The 20,608-nt window shown below is 35.9% G+C and overlaps 1 protein-coding gene across 5 annotated transcripts in view; it reads left to right on the forward strand.

Annotated features, from left to right (window-relative positions):
* Positions 1–20,608, forward strand: part of LOC132560847 (RNA-binding motif, single-stranded-interacting protein 3-like) — a 164,811-nt gene that overhangs the window by 38,019 nt on the left and 106,184 nt on the right. Inside the window, exon 1 of one of the 5 annotated variants that reach the window (XM_060225550.1) lies at positions 6,230–6,281. The exons of the other annotated variants lie outside the window; for them this stretch is intronic. The gene's annotated coding sequence lies outside the window, so the exon portion shown is untranslated. Of the gene's footprint in view, positions 1–6,229; positions 6,282–20,608 lie in introns of those variants that run through there. 5 annotated transcript variants of the gene reach the window in all.

Genomic DNA, 20,608 nt, shown 5'->3' on the forward strand with positions numbered 1-20,608 from the left:
ATTTTCTGTACTTGATAATTGAACACCTAATAAACAGTACTTTCTGTGAGAGACTATTATAGGAAGAAACCCAGAAATGCCGAACGATATACCATATAGGGTAATGTTCATGAATAATAACATTTTGGTTCTATTCTGAATCCTTTTGTTTGGATAAGTCCATGGAGAGTGTCCTTCTCATTGTGTTCAATTCCTCTCGGAATAAGCCCAGGTACATTTATCTCTCTCACTCTCTTAAAATTTTTCTTAAAATTATATTCCCAACACACCATACTTTGTGGCAAAGTTCTCCAAAGTTGCACCATGTTGTGTATGTATATATTGTCAACCAAAACATGGCCCTCAGAAAATGAATGTACACCATGTATTTCAGAGTGTCACTTAGGGATATGACCATATTGCTGTGAACATACTTGACACAATGAATATTGTTTATCTCTCATCTGATATGAAACCTGTATTCAAAGTTTAAAAGCCACAATTCATAACTCTCTATAAATAATGTATGTGTTAACGTATGTCTAATGGTTGGTGTCAAAATGGGTTTTTTTTTTCTTTTTAAATGATTCCTCTTACAACATTACACATATTTGTAATTTAACACATGATGTGTTAACATAATATAAAAATGTTATTGTATGGTACTTTGTCTGTGTCAGCTTTTCTCAGAAAAATTTGAAATTGATGTATATACTTCTTAAAGTCTTAACACTAATCATAATTTATCTTATGAAATATGCAAACTTTCACAATAGAAAGGTTTAGGTTTCTGTAGACATGGAACAAAAATAGAAAATTTGAAATAAACATCTGTGACTATATGTCCATCCTATCTTCTTCATTTCATGTTGTCGCTAGGCTCTCTTCGTGTCGGTAGTAATTAACAATGAAAGGTCGTACAAAGGTTAATTATTAGAATACCTCTAAGAAGCTTGTGTTTCTGGTTTCACAGTCAATACTGCTGTTTCTATTTGAAAAAAAAATATATATCAACTTATATCATTGGAGGAAAGAAACCCAAGTCGTAGTTTTAGAAACATTCCACATGTTAACTTATTGTCAGTTCCAGTGTTTATGAAATGGAACAAGATTGTAACAGTTGCCATTACAACTTTGAATAAATTTGTCAGAGAGAAAAAACCATCTTAGTTAACTTAATCAGAATTTCCATAGATATTGAACAGTGGGTTCCTGGTCTGGATGTCCAGACGTGTAAAACACTACAGGTATTTGTATACATTCATTAACATAGTTCACTTTTCATCATGGTAGCATTAACAGGTGAATGGTTGTGATTTAGCTAAATGAAGAGAAAAATTGATTTAAATCTGCATTTTAATCATTGTCTATCACAGTATAATATAGAAATAAATACCAATTGGAGATTCTATCATATAAATGTGTTCAACACCCTTTCAGTCTGTGAGATAAAATTAAATATGTTGATATATAACTTACACGTGGTTTCATTACTTAACACCGTTTTTAGTTGGTATTTTTTGTGTATTTAGAATCGGTGTCCAATGACGGGACAGACTTCCATACTATCTAGCTACTTAAGGTACATTAGCTGTTCTTGTCATGTATACTGAAGTAAGGTTGTCAAAGTCTTTATACTAACGATAATGTCACACAGCGCATGCATTGCATATTAGCTATGAAGTATATACGATAATAGACTGAAAACCCTGCCATCATTATCTAGGCACGATAAAAGGCTTTTTTCGTGTGTATAGAATTGTCTCCCTTTGAAGTCAGTCTATTAGTATTCTGTACATCAACATCAATAGGACAGTGTCTTTTAAAGCTTTTTAATGTAGACATAAATGCTCTATTTTGATGGTTCATTTCGTTTAATATTTTAGAATGAAAAGTATCATATAGATCAATACAAATTGACCAACAATAAATTTTGAAAAATTATGGTCCCCTTAAACATGGAACTTTCATAACACACATATCTGGCTGTGAATGGTTTACTCCGTAATATGCACAGATGATAGTATAATCTCCCTGACAGTGTTAGGACCCTCTAACATACAGAGATGATAGTATAGTCTCCCAGACAGTGGTAGGACCCTCTAACATACAGAGATGGTAGTATAGTCTCCCTGACAGTGGTAGGACCCTCTAACATACAGAGATGATAGTATAATCTCCCAGACAGTGGTAGGACCCTCTAACATACAGAGATGGTAGTATAGTCTCCCAGACAGTGGTAGGACCCTCTAACATACAGAGATGATAGTATAATCTCCCAGACAGTGGTAGGACCCTCTAACATACAGAGATGGTAGTATAGTCTCCCTGACAGTGGTAGGACCCTCTAACATACAGAGATGGTAGTATAGTCTCCCTGACAGTGGTAGGACCCTCTAACATACAGAGATGATAGTATAATCTCCCAGACAGTGGTAGGACCCTCTAACATACAGAGATGATAGTATAATCTCCCAGACAGTGGTAGGAACCTCTAACATACAGAGATGATAGTATAATCTCCCTGACAGTGGTAGGACCCCCTAACATACAGAGATGGTAGTATAGTCTCCCTGACAGTGGTAGGACCCTCTAACATACAGAGATGATAGTATAGTCTCCCTGACAGTGGTAGGACCCCCTAACATACAGAGATGGTAGTATAGTCTCCCTGACAGTAGTAGAACCCCCTAACATACAGAGATGATAGTATAATCTCCCAGACAGTGGTAGGACCCTCTAACATACAGAGATGGTAGTAAAGTCTCCCTGACAGTGGTAGGACCCTCTAACATACAGAGATGGTAGTATAGTCTCCCTGACAGTGGTAGGACCCTCTAACATACAGAGATGGTAGTATAATCTCCCTGACAGTGGTAGGACCCTCTAACATACAGAGATGGTAGTATAGTCTCCCTGACATTGGTAGGACCCTCTAACATACAGAGATGATAGTATAATCTCCCTGACAGTGGTAGGACCCCCTAACATACAGAGATGGTAGTATAGTCTCCCTGACAGTGGTAGGACCCCCTAACATACAGAGATGATAGTATAATCTCCCAGACAGTGGTAGGATCCTGAAACAAACGGAGATGATGATACACTCCCCCATTAGTGGTAGGATTTTCTAACAAAAAGAGACAAGAGGTGCTTTGAGGCCAGAAAAGTCACATCATTTGGCTACATACCAAATGTATTATTGTTTTCTGATAGTTTTTTGTTCTAGATTAAGTGCAGTTGATTATCTCCCCCTGGACTACCAGTAGGGGTCTTGACAAATTTGTATCGTCAAAAATGTTTAAAAGAACTCTCACAAGAAATCATCATTCATATCTTTATTTCAATTAGAGAAATAAAAGGTACACAATATCGCAAGCTGACTACTTTGTAGATCAAATCCTTAGCAAATTTAGTTTGTTTTCATTTTAAAATTCAATTGGATTAATTGATAAAAAAATTTGCAATAGGTAAATCTAAATTTATGTAGAATATATTGATATTAAATCATTTAAATTTGGTTGAGTCCATATTGGCTCCAGGAAGTTCTCCAAGGAAAGCCTATTACCTGTTTCTGATACAAGTAGAAGATTCAGAGATTGAAACTCTACATGTATAATTACACATCTGGTACCTTGAGGAAATCTCAAACAGAAAACTAGGTATGTTTTTAACTGTTGCCTTACTTTGTATGTTTTTTTACTGTTCCCTTACTCAAGCAGTGTTTTTATCACTCAATTACAATAAAATTGTGGCAGGAATGTGTTTTATCAGAAATGTAATCTCATTATGCCCTGCAGGTGACATTCACCTCAACGAAAAGTATTTCGGATCTAATTAGCACACTCTATAAGTGTAGGTAATTGTGTAAGTGAAATGTGTGACTGACGACATCAAGGTATGTTATATCACCTGTATTTTACCTATAGTGATTGTGGGAAGGAAGGCTGGATGTGTAGTTAGATGATCCTGACCAGTTGCAGTTTTTTCGTTTCTGAGGAAGCTGAGATTTGAAGACTATCCTGGTTTTGTCCTTAGGGAAGACACTTTTACTGACTTCCACTCCATGCCATGTGAAATTGCTCTTAATGACATGTGACTGGTCTTCCATATGTTGTTCATTGAGGGAGCCACCAGCTTCTACAAAGAGACTTTGTCTCCAAATGGCCCTAATGGTACAGCTTATAAACAAAACTTTAACTGTAGTGTTTTCTATATATTAGATGTGATCCCAACACCAAGAACACTGGAGACTTTACAAAATTTCATGTAATTGATAATAACAATATGTATGTAAAAATAACTGTTTGTTTGTAATGGCTGTGTAGTTAGTCTCTAGGGTAACGTTTTCACTTTAACTTAATCAAAGTTGACCAGAAATGGGAAGAATACTTGCAGTCGTTAGAAAATCTTGTTCTATTTACAGTGTCCAGGAAGTAATGCCATGTGTTTATAGAACTATTAAACTTCACTTCAGGGAAACATTGTTGTTTCATTGTCACACTGAAAATGTTATTTTAGATGTTCTAATCTTATTTTATTGGTTTAATTGAGCTGAAATTTCCCCGTAGAGTCATTGACTAGATTTAATGTAAAGGTACTGTCTCCGTGTACATATTAACATTCTCACTACAACAGTAATTAGCCATTAATGTTGGTTTCATAGAAAATTAAACTGATGGTTGACAATAATTAAACTTCTATCCATATTTAATCATTTTCTAATAAAGATTACTTAAATCTAAGACCAACAACACAAAATGCTGCTAACTAGATCCTTTAGAACTGTTAAAAGAAGAAGTTAAAATGTTTTATATCAAACACGTTAAATCTCATTGGTCACTGTACTTTAAGAAAGCTATTTATAGCATTGAGTAATGAATTAATCCTATGAATATTCGCGTGAAATCTTGATGCCTTGATCCATTCATGCAGTATCACTTCTATGAAGCGGAACTTGGTAGCAGAGATGTTGTCGTGACATTTTCAGATTTGTCATTTCTGATTTGTATGAGTAGATAATGTTAAACTTACAAAGCCCTGGAATCTTGTTTAGATAAGGGAGATAATCTTTGAGTGTTAGCACTAGGTGAAGCAGACACGATAATCGATAATCGTAAAAGTACAGACACACAAAACCGTCATATGTCACAAGTCTGATATATCACATGCCTCATCATATCCCCTTGATGATATCAGCTTTAAAAAAAAAAAATTCTGTTTTAATTCTTTCTAATTAATGCCATGTAGTTCTAGATATATTTTGTTTTTGATATAAAAACATATAATATGTGAAAGAAATCTTGGGAATTTGTTTTTTTTATTTTATGAAAAATTGAGTGAATGTGATCGTTTTTCTATGGAAGTTTTATTATGTTAAGCTTACATAGCACATATACACATCTGTAAATAGATCAATATAGCCGATGTGTTGAAACTCAGAAGAATTGTTATCTTTTTTTATGTGTTTGATATTAATCACATTATGCCAGTAACTAATATCAAACCACATGAATTATCTAACAGGATAAATATAGAAGAATTGATAACACGTCGATAAAAATCTGGTTCATTTCATGGTTGACCATTTTCTATGGTTATCAATATCAATTCAAATTTAAATCGCTAACAGACATTGTTACAGCGTTTCATTGTTGTTTCGGATTATCAAGGTCCAGGGGTTGGCCACATTTGGATTGTACTTGTTCACACATGCGTTGATAATCTGGTAATTAATTATATACATAGTGCCCCTGTCTGACTGATATTGTTTTTATTATGACAGATTTTGTCTGATTTTACAAGTCAGATTATATATATATACATTTCTTGATACTTCCATTTAGTTTGGTGCTTATAATCATTACTTATTAAATCGGTGAATAATTTTGTCATTGTCACAGTGTAATAAATAAGTTAAGTCAGTCCAACATAAAATACTGACTTTCCAAAATCATTTAAAAGTAGCAAACTGAAATAAGACTGACTCATTCCCTAACCTCCTCCCCAACCCCCTCAACCCACTCTTATTTAGCATTAATTGACATTAAATAATCCTGTGGGGTATTCTTGTTTTCTGATTTAGCTGCAGCAGGAAATGGTTTGACTTTTATAAGTTATAATTTCCCCACATTGTGCCCCACTCTAACATTAATGACACATGCACACACACACATACAAGTGCCCCATGTCCAGACTGTTACAGTGCTGACACCCTCTCCATAAGTCGGCTATAACACTCAAGCAGGATACCAATAAGGGCATCATACAATTTTTTACATTTAGACATTTCCAAACCAGGGGTGAGTCCATCTTATTTTTATATACTAACAATGTCTTTTCAACTCTGTGTCTGGTAGCATGCTGGTACTACCCTACAAACAGACATGACACTTGATGATCTTAGCCAGTTCTGACTCGGAGCTCAGCATCAGTCAGGTTTACAAACAGAATATGGCTGCCCCCTGATGTATCCAAGAGGTCAGAGGCTGACCTACACGGAAAGGGTTCAAGAATCATGATAATATTTGTCTGAATTGGGGTTTTTAAGGGAAGGAAGGAGTTTGTTCTTGAGAGGAGTGGATTCATCAGGTCCTAACTGGGACATTAAACTGGATCAGATTACAATACTATCTGTTTACATACTGACTCAGTTACAGTATTGTTAATAGATGATGGAGGTGGGGGGTAAATCCTCCTCCCCAACACCAAACAATCAGTGGTTGACCGACATCAGGGATGATGTAGAGGTGATTCATTGTTTCAAACACACAAATTACTTAAGTATGTATATATGTGGAAACTAAACAAGGAAATAAGTAAATCTACCTTCATTTAATACATCCTTTTTTCAGAAATCCAGTATTAACAAATTTGGAAAATAACCTGCAGTTAATTCCTACATACAGACTACAAAGATGTAAAAACTCATCAAATTCCAATGATATGTATAAGTCACGTATATGCCCCTAATTAAGGTATTGTGCTAACTGACCACAATATTGACTCCACTGGGTTGACCCTCGGTTATTCATCCTTACTAATCCACAACATTTGCCAGACTATGTCCATTCCTTCCCATTGTTATACCTATGTACAGGACACCTGTAGTATGTTTACTTATGGTAATTTACTATTTATCTCAACAATGCAGTTTTGTGGTCTAAATGTGTAATTAATGAACATCCTCCTCCTCACCACCACCACTACCACCACCACTACCACCACTACCACCACCACCACCACCACTACCACTACCACCGCCTCCACCACCTCCATCTCTCTGCCTCCTTCTCCTCCCACACCACCACCACCACCACCACCACCACCACCACCACCACCACCACCACCACCACCACTACCACCTCTACCACTGCCACCTCCTCTCTGCCTCCTCCTCCTCACCACTACCACCACCACCATCTCTCCGCCTCCTCCTCCTCCTCACCACTACCACTACCACCACCACCTCCATCTCTCTGCCTCCTCCTCCTCCTCACCACCACCACTACCACCACCTCCATCTCTCTGCCTCCTTCTCCTCCTCCTCCTCCTCCTCCTCCTCGCCACTACCACTACCACCACCTCCATCTCTCCACCTCCTTCTCCTCCTCCTCGCCACTACCACTACCACCACCACCTCCATCTCTCCTCCTCCTCCTCCCCCTCCTCTTCCTCCTCCTCCTCCTCGCCACTACCACTACCACCACCTCCATCTCTCCTCCTCCTCCTCCTCCCCCTCCTTACCACCATCACTACTACCACCTCCATCTCTCCGCCTCATTCTCATCTTCCTCCTCCCTTCCTCCTCCCCCTCCTCCCCCTCCTCCTCACCACCACCACTACCACCACCTCCATCTCTCCACCTCCTTCTCCTCCTCCTCCTCACCACCACCACTACCACCACCTCCAATATCTCCGCCTCCTCCTCATCTTCTCCCCCTGTTCTCCTCACTTAAACACCTGCTGGCTGTACAAATATTCTCCCCTACTTTCTACTTTTATCTCTTACATCTCAACCATAGTAGTGATCCAACCAAAGAATGCAACAGAAATTAAACTTGTTATGTTTTGTCCTATGTTCCTAATTCCCAGGAATCTCTCTCGCCCCCACCCCCAAATCAATCACTGCTCTATCCCTGGGGAGACCTTAGTACAGTTAACTGTATCAACAAATCATCATGTTGTATAAATTTTCGTCTTAATACAAACTGATCACTGAAGATAGCTTCCATATGCTGCTGTTCTTTCTTTCAATCTAATTCTGTTTGAACCCAAATTCACTTAGATACATCGCATGAGAGGCCTGCCCTTGTGAATTGGTCTTAAATGTTTACTGCTGCTTGCATGTAATTCAGTGTAGGTCCTTAGTGTAGGTTTATTTTCTCTTCTGTTTTATATATAAAATATTACATAATGATTGATTGTAGTGTGTATCTGTTTGTCGGGGATCAGATAAATTGACAGAGCTTTCCTTGTTGTCGCAATCACATTGTACACCACTACACAAAAGGGTGTCTGTACTTTCAACATTAACCCAGAAACAACTGTTTTAGCTTAAGGCTTACTTAAAATTTGTCACAAATACATCATAACAGAAACATGACCAAAAAATTAATTTCAATATTGTCAATGCAAAATGGCTGTTAGTTGTTGTCTGCAATAACCTGAAGGGAAGAGGGACTGAGGGGGCTGGGAGTGCAGGATGTTATGCTGATAATATTTGATCATAGTTCTACTTAAAAGCAAGCAGTATGAGTCTAGCACACTTCATTTTTAAGGTTTATAACCAGATATTGGCTTATTTGTTCAATAACTACAGTATGTGTTGTGATATGTTGAAGAAAACTGATGGAATCTAACGAGCGTTTGAATAGAAGGTTTATTTCCAGACATGGGCCTATTGTTGGATAACTACAGTATGTGATGCGATATGTTGAAGCAAAAATAATGGAATCTAGTAAACGTTCCAATGGTAATCAATGAAAGATGGAGCCGCACAAATAATCTGGAAAATCTCAAACATTTCATACTATCATTTGCATCAATGGAGTCCAGGGTTTCCAGAATTCTGCATTACTATCCATAAAACCAGACCAAAATTTAAATTAATTGAGAATTAGTTGAGAAAGGAAAAGAGACAGCAAGATGGGGAGGATTGATGTGAAGTATTTTTGGGAGAATATGTCATTGGCCGATGTTCCATATAGGAATTTTTTTTTTAGATCAGGGTCAAGTAGCCCCCACTTAGACATCAAAGAGTAAGCATTGATTCAATTTTAGGTTTAGGAAGTCAGTGGTGCTGTAATCACTGTGGTGATGTTGTCGCTAAGTGTAACTATGGAACATTGGTAAGATATGGCTAGCAATGATACATAACTCCACTAGTGTTTTGGTTGCTTTTGTCTTATCTTGTGTTTTCAAATGGAAATAAAACACCAGTGGCTGGCGATCCTATCAGTGCCTGTTGGTTTCCCAGGGTTCTTTGAGGGATTTAAATAGACATAGGTAGGGGACATAATCACATTGTAATTACATTTCCATGCTTTTTATCACCCTCATCCACATTTACCCTTTAAACAGAAATATTTCTGTCCCCCTAGGGTCCCCTCACAACTCTGTCAAGTACTTTATTTTAATTAGTGTGGCAAAGGAAGAGCTATTTCCTCTGTTTAATTATAGTTTTTGCTTTTGGAACTCTTTCACCTCGGCTGCAAACCTTCAATGATATTCTACAACTTGTAGACATGAATATATTAATGGTTGCTTATTTTTGTATATATTCTCAGTGGTACAGTTTTCTTCCAATTTTGTAGATGTGTACAACTGTAGTAATATATTTGCTGTCAAAAAGAAGACAATCTAGCGGTAATTGATTCGTTGAAAAATAGGCAAAAAATGTTAAATTAAAATTGCCTTTGGTCAAATATTTATAGATTTAATTTTCTAGAAATAGTGGATGTTTCAGGTATACCCAGGGAATTTCTTCAATCTGTATTCTCCTTTTTAAAGCTCTTCCAGGATAAACAAACACATACAATACCTATTAATGATTAAGACAGGTGGCTCCCCCTAGGATACCTCAGGTATGGATAAGCCCTTAAGTAAGTATTAAATACTTATACCCATTAGGTACCTCAGTCGTGGTAAATCCTTAAGCACCCACCCCATAAGTGTCTAGGCACTGAGTCCTTGTAAGTACCTGCACAAGTCCACTTAATGAACATTGTATCAGATTTATTTGTAAACATATGACATTTGTCAAAACAAACAAAACCCAAAGGTGTTCATTGTCTGTTATTCATTGTTAAACATTCCTCCCTTTCAACTCTCCTGCAGAAAATAAAAAGGAATATTGTATATTTCCTTTAAAAGCATCAATTGTCAATTTTCAAAGGGAAATGTTACATTAAGCAGAAAAGTGATATTAACCACTGTTGATAAATATGTAATTAGCTAGTGTATTTTACATTGATACTCCGTGATATATATTTCAGCTGTAAATATTTCTTGCCCTAAATTGTGTTAAGTTGATGATAGAACCCAGAATGAACATTTCTCATAAAATATAAGTATGTCTGGACGTACTGAGTTATGGTTGACCATTAAATGTATTATATGTCTGGTCATCAGGACCAGTTAAATTTGTATTACCTATTTACCTTTATTGTTATTGTACCTAAATATGATAGACACAACATTTAACCATCATTCCACCAGTCACCATGACCACGATATGCAAATATGTAATTAACTTTTAATGACACAAGGGACTAACTTGTTTTGTATTCATGACAAACATCAACGATCAATGTCTTTATCATTGTTTTTAAACAAACAACTATCAATCATTGTACTGACCATGAACAGGAAGTGGTAGAAGTCAGTAACACACAGATGAGAAAGATGTCTGCAGGTAGTGAGGCAGTTCAGCTTCGAATAAAGTATTCTGAGACTAAAATGAAGCACTCTGGCCAGAAAAGGGAAGGCTTTCAAATACTCGGTAACAATATGATGAAGGAATAAAACACTCCGGCCAGAAAAGGGAAGGCTTTCAAATACTCGGTAACAATATGATGAAGGAATAAAACACTCCGGCCAGAAAAGGGAAGGCTTTCAAGTACCCAGTAAACATATGATAAAGGGAAAGCGTTCCCAGAATCAATAGGTGGAACACTCTGGCGGGAAGAGAGAGTTCTGGCTAAATAAGGGTAAAAATTCACAGAACCAATAAATGATAAAAGGATGGAACATTATTGCCAGAAAAAGGAAAGGGTTCATATTGACGGAGCGGTCGGACTATAAGAGGGAAAGGGTTCAAATAATCAGTGATGAAGGGATGAAACAGCTGGACCAGAAAACAAGAAACACCTATACAGGATAAGATAGTCATCATTTTGAATGATGAGGAAGTATTCTAATAGCAGTATTACATAAACCCCTACAATAATACTTCACTATGATATAAAATTGATTTCCAGCATTCTGCTTACAGTTATTTCGAAATAATGACTAGAACAATATAGCATTAGTCCCGTGTATCTATCTGTGTTACAGAATGAAACTGAAGAGATTGAGAATGAAGGAAGGATTCTGTGTACTTGATATTCAGCAATATTGCCATATGATCAGAATTCCAGAATGATGTTTGCTGTAGGGGTGCATGTTGCCATATTTTAAGATTATATCTAGTGTCCTGTTCACTCCATCAAGACCTGATGTATATAGACAGTATATAAGCTTTGTGGATCTGTAAGCCCACAGTGTGATGGGTTTCATGTTCAAATGGACCAGTCATATCCTGTGCATGGTGGTAATCAAACACAATAGTTCAATGTCAGATGTCAGTCCTGCTGATTCAGGTCTCCGCTCCATGAATGTATGATACTAGTTCCGAGTACGTCTGTTGACTGCTATTAACATTACTGATATGTGGGTTCCTTGTCAGTCCAGCTGATCTCCCGTCTCCTGTAAATTAGAATATGATGTAGGGTACAAACATGACATTAATGAAAAACAAACTCACTTGTTTCTGATTGGTTGATATCAGGAGCCTTCACTAACCAAATAATGCTCAAAGTGATATGTTGTATCATATCAACGACCATCAAAAATACAGTATTCATGCCATGATTTTCGTTGATGAATTCATGAATTCATATGATGTTGCTTTAATAACCTTGAAGTCAAGACCATTTGTGTACTGTATTCATGGCCACCAAGGTATTGTATTCATGGCCACCAATGTACTGTATTCATGACCACCAAGGTACTGTATTCAAGGCCACCAAGGTACTGTATTCCTGGCCACCAATGTACTGTATTCATGGCCACAAATGTACTGTATTCATGGCCACCAAGGTACTGTATTCATGGCCACCAAGCTATTGTATCCCTGGCCACCAAGGTACTGTATTCATGGCCACCAAGGTACTGTATTCCTGGCCACCAATGTACTGTATTCATGGCCACCAATGTACTGTATTCCTGGCCACCAATGTACTGTATTCATGGCCACCAATGTACTGTATTCATGGCCACCAAGGTACTGTATTCATGGCCACCAAGCTATTGTATTCATGGCCACCGAGGTATTGTATTCATAGCCACCAATGTACTTTATTCATGGCCACCAAGGTACTATAATCATGGCCAGTAACATACTGAAAATAAGGCCAAAAAGATTCTGCAAATTATTACTGCGATTCATGGCCACAAAGGTACTGCAAAATTATAGCCACAAAGTTACTGCAAAATTATGGCCACAAAGGTACTGCAAAATTATGACCATGAAGATGCTGCACTCATAGCTACAAAGGTACTATTTTTAAGATCATGTAGGGATTGCTATGATAACCTGCTTTTACCAAGAGTTTTCAAGGTCCTGTTTTCATAGAGAGACTGTGTCTATTTGCAACATCAAATGATATGTGTCTGTTAGTAACATTCCCCACTGGATGTGTAGCCCTAGAACTAGGAACTTAATGTCGGTTGTTATGATGGTATTCACAAAGACACACTGTGATGTACATGTTAGTAGGTTGATTAGGAACAACTGGAACATCAGAAGCTGAACTGCGGACATATATATCATACTACATACAAGTGACCATATAGAAAGTGGGCATAAGACAATTAGAAACAGCAGCAATGTCCAAGCAAGGTTTGTAAAGTCCTAGCAAACATACATACACATTCCTGTCCACGTAGGGTTGAGTAGACTGAAGGTCTCTATGCCGTATGGTGAGCCATTTTCCTTATTGTACATTTCAGACCTAAGAAAGACAGTTAACAGTATATCACAAAGGTGTCTTCACAGTATCACCAACTCATTTGGTCTTGTCTGGTCAACATGATATCGACCGTATAATGACCTGCTCAAATCATGAGAAATGCTCAAAGCTCTTGAGTATTCAAAAGTTTGGGATTTCATTTCTTGGATCCAACATAATTATAATAATGATCAGACATAACAAAAAAGATCAGCTCACCACATACAAATGTGATATAAGATAGAATTGATTTTAAGGTCTTTTTGCCCGAAGACCCTTTAAAACGCCCTCTAGCCCTTGATTTTGAAAGTCTCGACCAGATATTATTTGACAAGAGGTTAGAAATTCTGTTCTGTGCCATTTTATTCCAACATTTTAGACATATAAACATAGGACAGTATATCACTAATTTGTCTTGGTTGTTTAACTAAGATCCACAAATTACCACATTAAAGATACAGGTATCAGGTAGGAAGACTGTATTTGTACGGACTAACCGTCTGTAGTTTATGTTCATCAAGGTTTTATTAACAAGATTGGGTCTAGAGGTATTGAGATGTTGTCCCGGCCATATTGGTTGCCTTTTTATTAATAAATGAAAAACCTCCGGCGCATTTGCATGCAGATCCACAATATTGATAGGTATTCTGTGTTAATGGTTCTGACATAAATCCCAGCTAGGATATTGTCAGTTACCACATCAAAATTGTGACAAATCGTTTGAAAATCCCAATTTTTGCAAAGATGTGGTTTAGCAGATGACAATTATGAAAATCATTGTGATAGATTTTAGCTGTGAGGATTGGTTTTGGTTTAGATATGTAATACTGTATGATTGACATATGGTTAATGGGATAACAGAAACGGGGAATCACCTTACACCTGGACTGACATATAAGGATGAGATAGCTGAAATTTGAGAAAGAGAGTTACTGGGAACAGTTTTGTTTGACAATATACCATAATTACCCAAAAATGGCATTAGTTGTGCTTAACATGATGTTCAGGAGCTGGAAAAAGACAAAAAATTTTAAAAACTGCATCATATTGAACACTGCCATATGAAGAAACGGCTCAAATAGTTGTTCAGTTTTCTAGTTGTAGTTCTTTGTTGCATGAATCATGATATTAATAGACAGCTTGGTTCATTCATTCTTTATCAGAATCAATAGAGCACCTGTTTTTTTTCATTAATGTTGCCTAAAAATGAAAAATGTATGACGTTCGAGTACAAAATCCCTGAAGACCCCCTCATGAAGCTAAGTATATTAAAAATTGTTTATAGATAATTTATATTTTCGCAGTTTGAAAAAAAAGGATTGCTTTTGACAGAATTTATGAAACGGAGAAGGAATACTAATCAATAGATTTTGCAAGGTACAATTCTTTACAATTTTTAGTTTTTTTTTCCTGTCCTTGAAAAATAGAACCTTCCAAAAAATAGCCACATTAGCAGGGAATTTTTTTTTTTTTTTTTAAATTGAAATTCTGATGCTGATTGGTTGAAATGAAGACCCTTGAGTAGGGAGAAGATCAATGAAAAGCCAAACAGTCTAGAGGTGATTTGTTTTGTGTCCTTCATTTTGTGGTCTATAGAAACTGGACTTTATTGATAGCCGGACTGGGAATACTGAGAGCAACACCCCATATTCTAATTTTACAAAGTAAACATGACACCACAGGCTATAGATAGGGAACTAGGTGTGACAAAACTCTCCATCGATTTTGTTCCTCATGGTGTAATGCTCTCTACAAATATTATCTCATGTCGTTAGCTTTGAGGAAATCTCTGGGTAATGTAAACTTGGACAGATGATGCTCACGACCAAATATGGAAAAGAGATAAACAATTTGTTATTCTAGCTACTAATACTCTACACAAATAAATAGTGCACAAGGAGAAGTATGACAGGACAACATCTCTTTAAAACAACCCTCGGAAAGCATCTCTCCAAAATATTGATCTGAAGAGAACAATATAGTGGGTTCCTTCATGAAATAGACATATATCTCAATGTCGGAGATAGAATCAGTCATTTATGAGAGACCAATTTTATGAAGACAGTAAGCCTTCTATCATACCAGCAATCCTATGTTAAAGGTCTACACGATAAAAACAATTTACTCTTGTGTGCAGGGTACACCACCGTATTGTTTACCATCAGTAATGGCTCCTAACGAAAAGTCGTATAGGCTATCATGTGATTTGAGCTACTTTTGGAATTTTGGTCCCATGTGATCTGCATAATGAGACATGATATGTGACATACTTTTAGAGAAACATTCTTTTGGGCATTGCTATCTTTCCACTTGTAGTCTGTTTCCATGAAAAGCCTAAATATCGTTTAGCTAAAGAGTGTGTGTTAAATTCATCAGAACCAGGATGAATGTTTGTTTGTCATTTATAATGTGAAGGAAAACCGTCTAAAATAAATGAAACGTTCCCAAATTACTAGTGAATATTGATCTCAGTTGTTTTATTTGACATGGCAGCTTTTGTACACAAGTTGACATGCAGTCGCCACTGATCCTGACCAATCAGATAACTTGTTAAATGTTTGAACACATTATCAGAGGTACCGTCTGAGAATGTCACTGTCATCAGAGATATGATATCCCCTTTGTATGGTAGAAAGGGAGCTGAAGGTAAACCCTGGAATAGAGATACCGCAGTCAACTTGTTGTTAAGGTATAAGTCTGTCCCCCACAGATAGTCTAGGATTCTCACTAACTCTGTGCAGTATTGATCCAATCGATTGATCTGCACATATATATATATCTACACCATGACATCTGTCTATACCTTAATGGATATTTGTGTTTCATGTCTTAAATTCCTGTGTGAACAAAGTAAAGAAATGTTTCGTCTTTTTTTAGACACAATGACTCTCATTGAAATATCCTGCCTTCCTTTATTGGATGTTCAGGCTGTATAGTCTACTTTCAGTTTATTAAGTGGAAAATGCAGATATACACAGTCTACAATATATTTATCTTGGACACTTTTAATTGTACATGTTGTAGTTGATATTACAGAAAAAATCTGTGTCAGTTTCCTGCAGGTTTGGGGAAAGAATAGAGTCCCTCTGGCCTCAGTAGAACTTCTGTATTCTGTTGAAATCACCAAAATTGATGCCTCTACGTTTCTGATCAACCAGATGCCCCAAGAGTGAAAAACAAAAATTGATGCCAATTCACCTCAGAAACCAAAATTATTGCCTCTTCCCACAGCAAAACTAGAATTCTTTCCCCCGACAAACCAAAATTGATGCTCCTTTCCACTGACAAACCAAAATTGATGCCCCTTCCGCCAACCAACCAAAATTGATGTCACTTCTCCCAACCAACCAAAATTGATGCCACTTCCCCCAACCAACCAACATTGATGCCACTTCTCCCAATCAACCAAAATTGATGCCACTTCCCCCAACCAACCAACATTGATGCCATTTCCTCTCATTCTATTACATCCCTTAGTATGTTTTTCCTGATTCTCTTTAGATGTGACTCCCTATGTATCTCTCCTTTATTAAAGGACTTTGCCTGTTGCAAGAAACTCCAACACTGAACAAAACTGTAACAATCTCTTTCTGATTAAACATTTATATCTGCATTCCTATAGTATTGTAATGCATTGAATATTTTAAAAATTAACTGGTGTATTGATTGAAGAGATTAGAAACGTTGCTTTTATGCTGAAGTCTCCTGCAGCATGTTCTGTAAAGCTTCTTATTGCGTTTAGACGTCACCCTGATTTGGTGTTTGACACCAAAGACGGAAAAAAAGACATAAGAGGTGATATTAGATGATGTCATCCAACAGACACAAGGGAAAAAACTGGGGATCTTATGTTGTGTCACCATAAACACTCATTAATTTCAGAGAAAAATAACATATAAGGATATAAATGTAGAGACGTAACTTGATCCTATCAAATTAGGACCCAAAGCTCTTCAGGTCTGAAAGTGATATAAAGGAAGTGTCATTCAATTTCACCACATCAACACTTGGCTACATCCTTAAGCTTCACAGATCTCGCAAGTCCTTATTCTGGATTTTTTTCAAACCACAAATTTATTCTTGATCATATTCTTGATTGTGATAAAGGCTACTCGTTAATATAAATTCCTTCATTATCATCAAGGGCAATAACTCTCTAATGTTTTCCTTTACGATTCTCAAAGGAGAATACTTTCAAGCAAATTCCTACACGATTATCAATGGAGACTATTTTTTATCATATTTCAGTACACTCATCAAGGGTGACTACTCTCTAGTATATTCCTTAGCAATTATCCTGAGAGATTACTCTCTAGTATGTGTCTAGATGATTACCAGTACAGTACTACACAATTACCAAGGGATATTTCTCTCGGGGGGTTTTTCCCCAAAGAATATATATTGAAACTATTGATATCATTTTCTCAGACTACAATTTTGGCAGAATTAATTATATTTTCAGGATATTGCCAGTGTTAAAAGTAGATTAGCTACATAAGTATCCAGAAAAACATAGAAGGTAATTTTTTTGGTATATTTGAAAAGAATTCCCTGAGATATTGAGATAGGACACCATGATCAATATGAAATCAAAACTAGAACTCACTTTAAAATCTGAGTCGGCCTAGATCTAAAGACTGGTTTGCCTATCATTAGTATCCTGTATATTACGGTAATAAGCCCATGCCCAATGATAAGCCAATCCAATTTACTGTAAGTAAATGATAAACCAGCATCATCTTATTGTTCTCAGTAAACTCAACCTGTTAACTTTGAATAAGAGGTAATGTTTTGGAATCCTCTGGACTATCTAGGACTTGTACTGTTTATGTATTTGAACAAAAACATCAATGAAAATTTGTTTTTAAGGATTTAAAGAAAAATGTTTATGTTTTTTTTTATTGTTATAAAGTAAAAAAATAAATGGAAATATTTTCTATATTGGTTTGTCAGATAATACAGTATCTGTTGCATTAAAATGGTTATGTGATACAATATAATGGGGTTTACTGTCACAGATGGCCGATGCACTAATCACTATATGGAGATAACGTCCCATGATTCATTTCCAGACTCCTTGTATTACATCTAAAATTGCATGTATATTCAATTCTTCTGTTGCTATTTTTAGAAAGTATGTGATTTAAAAATCACATGATTTGGATGACTCTGTCTGCTGTATGCCGAGGATATAAAGGTTTTTTGATGTCATCGTTGAATTTTATGAGACGTTCTATCTTTTGTTAATTTGTATGCTTTGCAGGTCTCTAATCTGTAATGTGAGTGTTTTTATTTGGTTGAATATTAGATTTACCTCATAAAGTTTGAGATATGAGTCTATACACAGAATCTTTGTCCTCTTAGTGGGTTTGCAGTTTTTTCTACATATTAATATCCTGAATTATATGATCTCAAACTGCAGTATCAGTATAATAGGTGGTGGAACCTTGGAAAATCTGAACTACCTGGATTGTAGGACAACTGTCTCATCGGGACAAACTAAAGATAATTAGATAAACTTTGACGAATTCAACACTCTAGTATATGTGTAAAAATTTCCAAAATTACATAATATGAAAAAGTTAAAAAAAAAAAAAAAAAAGATAACCTCAATATGAAAATTGGAAAAAAAATAGGATATGTGAATTAACCAAAAAAAAAAACAGCATTAATTCTATTAATTATTCTTTTGTTACACGTTTAAGTACCCCAAAATATGGACCTGACCACCAACTCAATATTTACTCACAACCAACTTTCATATTCTGGCTAGCACATACCAAGGTCCTCTTAATGACCCACAAACAGTTTCTTTTAAAAATACTAAATACTGTAAGTAATTTAACTTTCAAGCAAAAATGTTTTTGATTTTTGTAAAACAGTAAAATCTAACACTGGTAAATTTTAAACTTGATGAAAGGACAGAATTGGAAACCAGCATTTCTACATACTGTTGTTGATCCTGTGTTAATTCATCTTTGTTGTCTCCTTATGGAATGTTAATGAGTAAAAGATTATTACTTACATTCTTTATAGGTCATCTGAAATGAAGCCTTGTTAGCTTAACATTACTATACAGCTTTATACAGAAATTTCCAATACCGAAATCTGAAATATTTTCCAACTTTATCGTTTGAATTAGACATGAAGTACTCTACGAAGATGTTTTTTATTTGTTAGATTTAGCAAACGATTGATGTTAATATTTACATCAATTTTAGTGTAAATTTTTTAACAGAAAGTTGACTGAAACTACTTAGAAAGCAATGTTGATATCTGCAGGCTGATGGGATTTCTATAGGGCTATGTCAGGGAGGTGTCTTTACACCCGACTGTTTATGTAAGTAGAGATCTTGTGATAAGTGTTGGTCACACCACCCTCCAGCATACTAAACCACTGTGGATGAATTGTTTACGGATAATACCACAGATCTATCAGATAATGAAAGAATTTCTTCTTTGTGTGTAAAATAAACTGAAAGAATTGTTAAGTGGTATCTTATTGAACCAAGATTGCAAAAATACCCTGGGCTAACATGGGTGGACACTGGGTGAGCTTCAGATCTGGAATGTAGAAGATTTTTTGGTAAAATCTACTTATTTATATTTCTTTCCAAGAAATGCCTTCAGACAAACTTTTCTTATTGACAAATGTCCACAGCAATATTTGATACAATTATATTTCGTACAATTTACATAAAATAACACTTCGTCAGGATATGTCATGAGACAAAATGACGAATATAGAAAAAAAACCATTTAATTATAAGATTTAAGCTTACATGTACATATCTACACTCAATAATCAGCTGGAGAGAGAAAAAAAGTCAAATATGAAGTATTAATTACGAATAGATTTTTAAATGCTTATAATATAATTAATTATTGATAAGCTGATAACTGAATTTCAGAGGGGTTGGATAACATAGTTGGGTAGGAAATTAAACGTAAGGTAACCTGTATTATGTATGTAGCATATAACCTTAACTTAAAACTATAAAGGAGGTGAGAACTAGATGTAGATTATTTAATGGGAAATATTGTTTACTGTTGGTGAAATTAATTCAAACACGAGTGTTCATTTCATTTAAACAACACCCACTGTGTGGAGGTCAAAAGGTTTCTAAAACGAGAAGGCATTTAGGTTGGAATTACTGTAATCAATCTTTGTCGTAAATCTCTATTCACTGAAGTCTTACATCACAGAATAAATAAATACATTCAGCTAGACATGTATGAATGTCGGTTGAGAATTTTGTTTGATTTATATATAGATTTTATTGTTGCTCCCAAACAGATATGTATCTCATGTCGTTAAACAAAGTTTTCTTTTACGGAATATTTTTAAACGTTTGCCT

The sequence above is a fragment of the Ylistrum balloti genome, unplaced genomic scaffold (genome assembly GCF_031769215.1).
Source record: "Ylistrum balloti isolate Yb309-2 unplaced genomic scaffold, AGI_CSIRO_Ybal_v1 Utg371124, whole genome shotgun sequence".
Classification (NCBI taxonomy): Eukaryota; Metazoa; Mollusca; class Bivalvia; order Pectinida; family Pectinidae; genus Ylistrum; species Ylistrum balloti.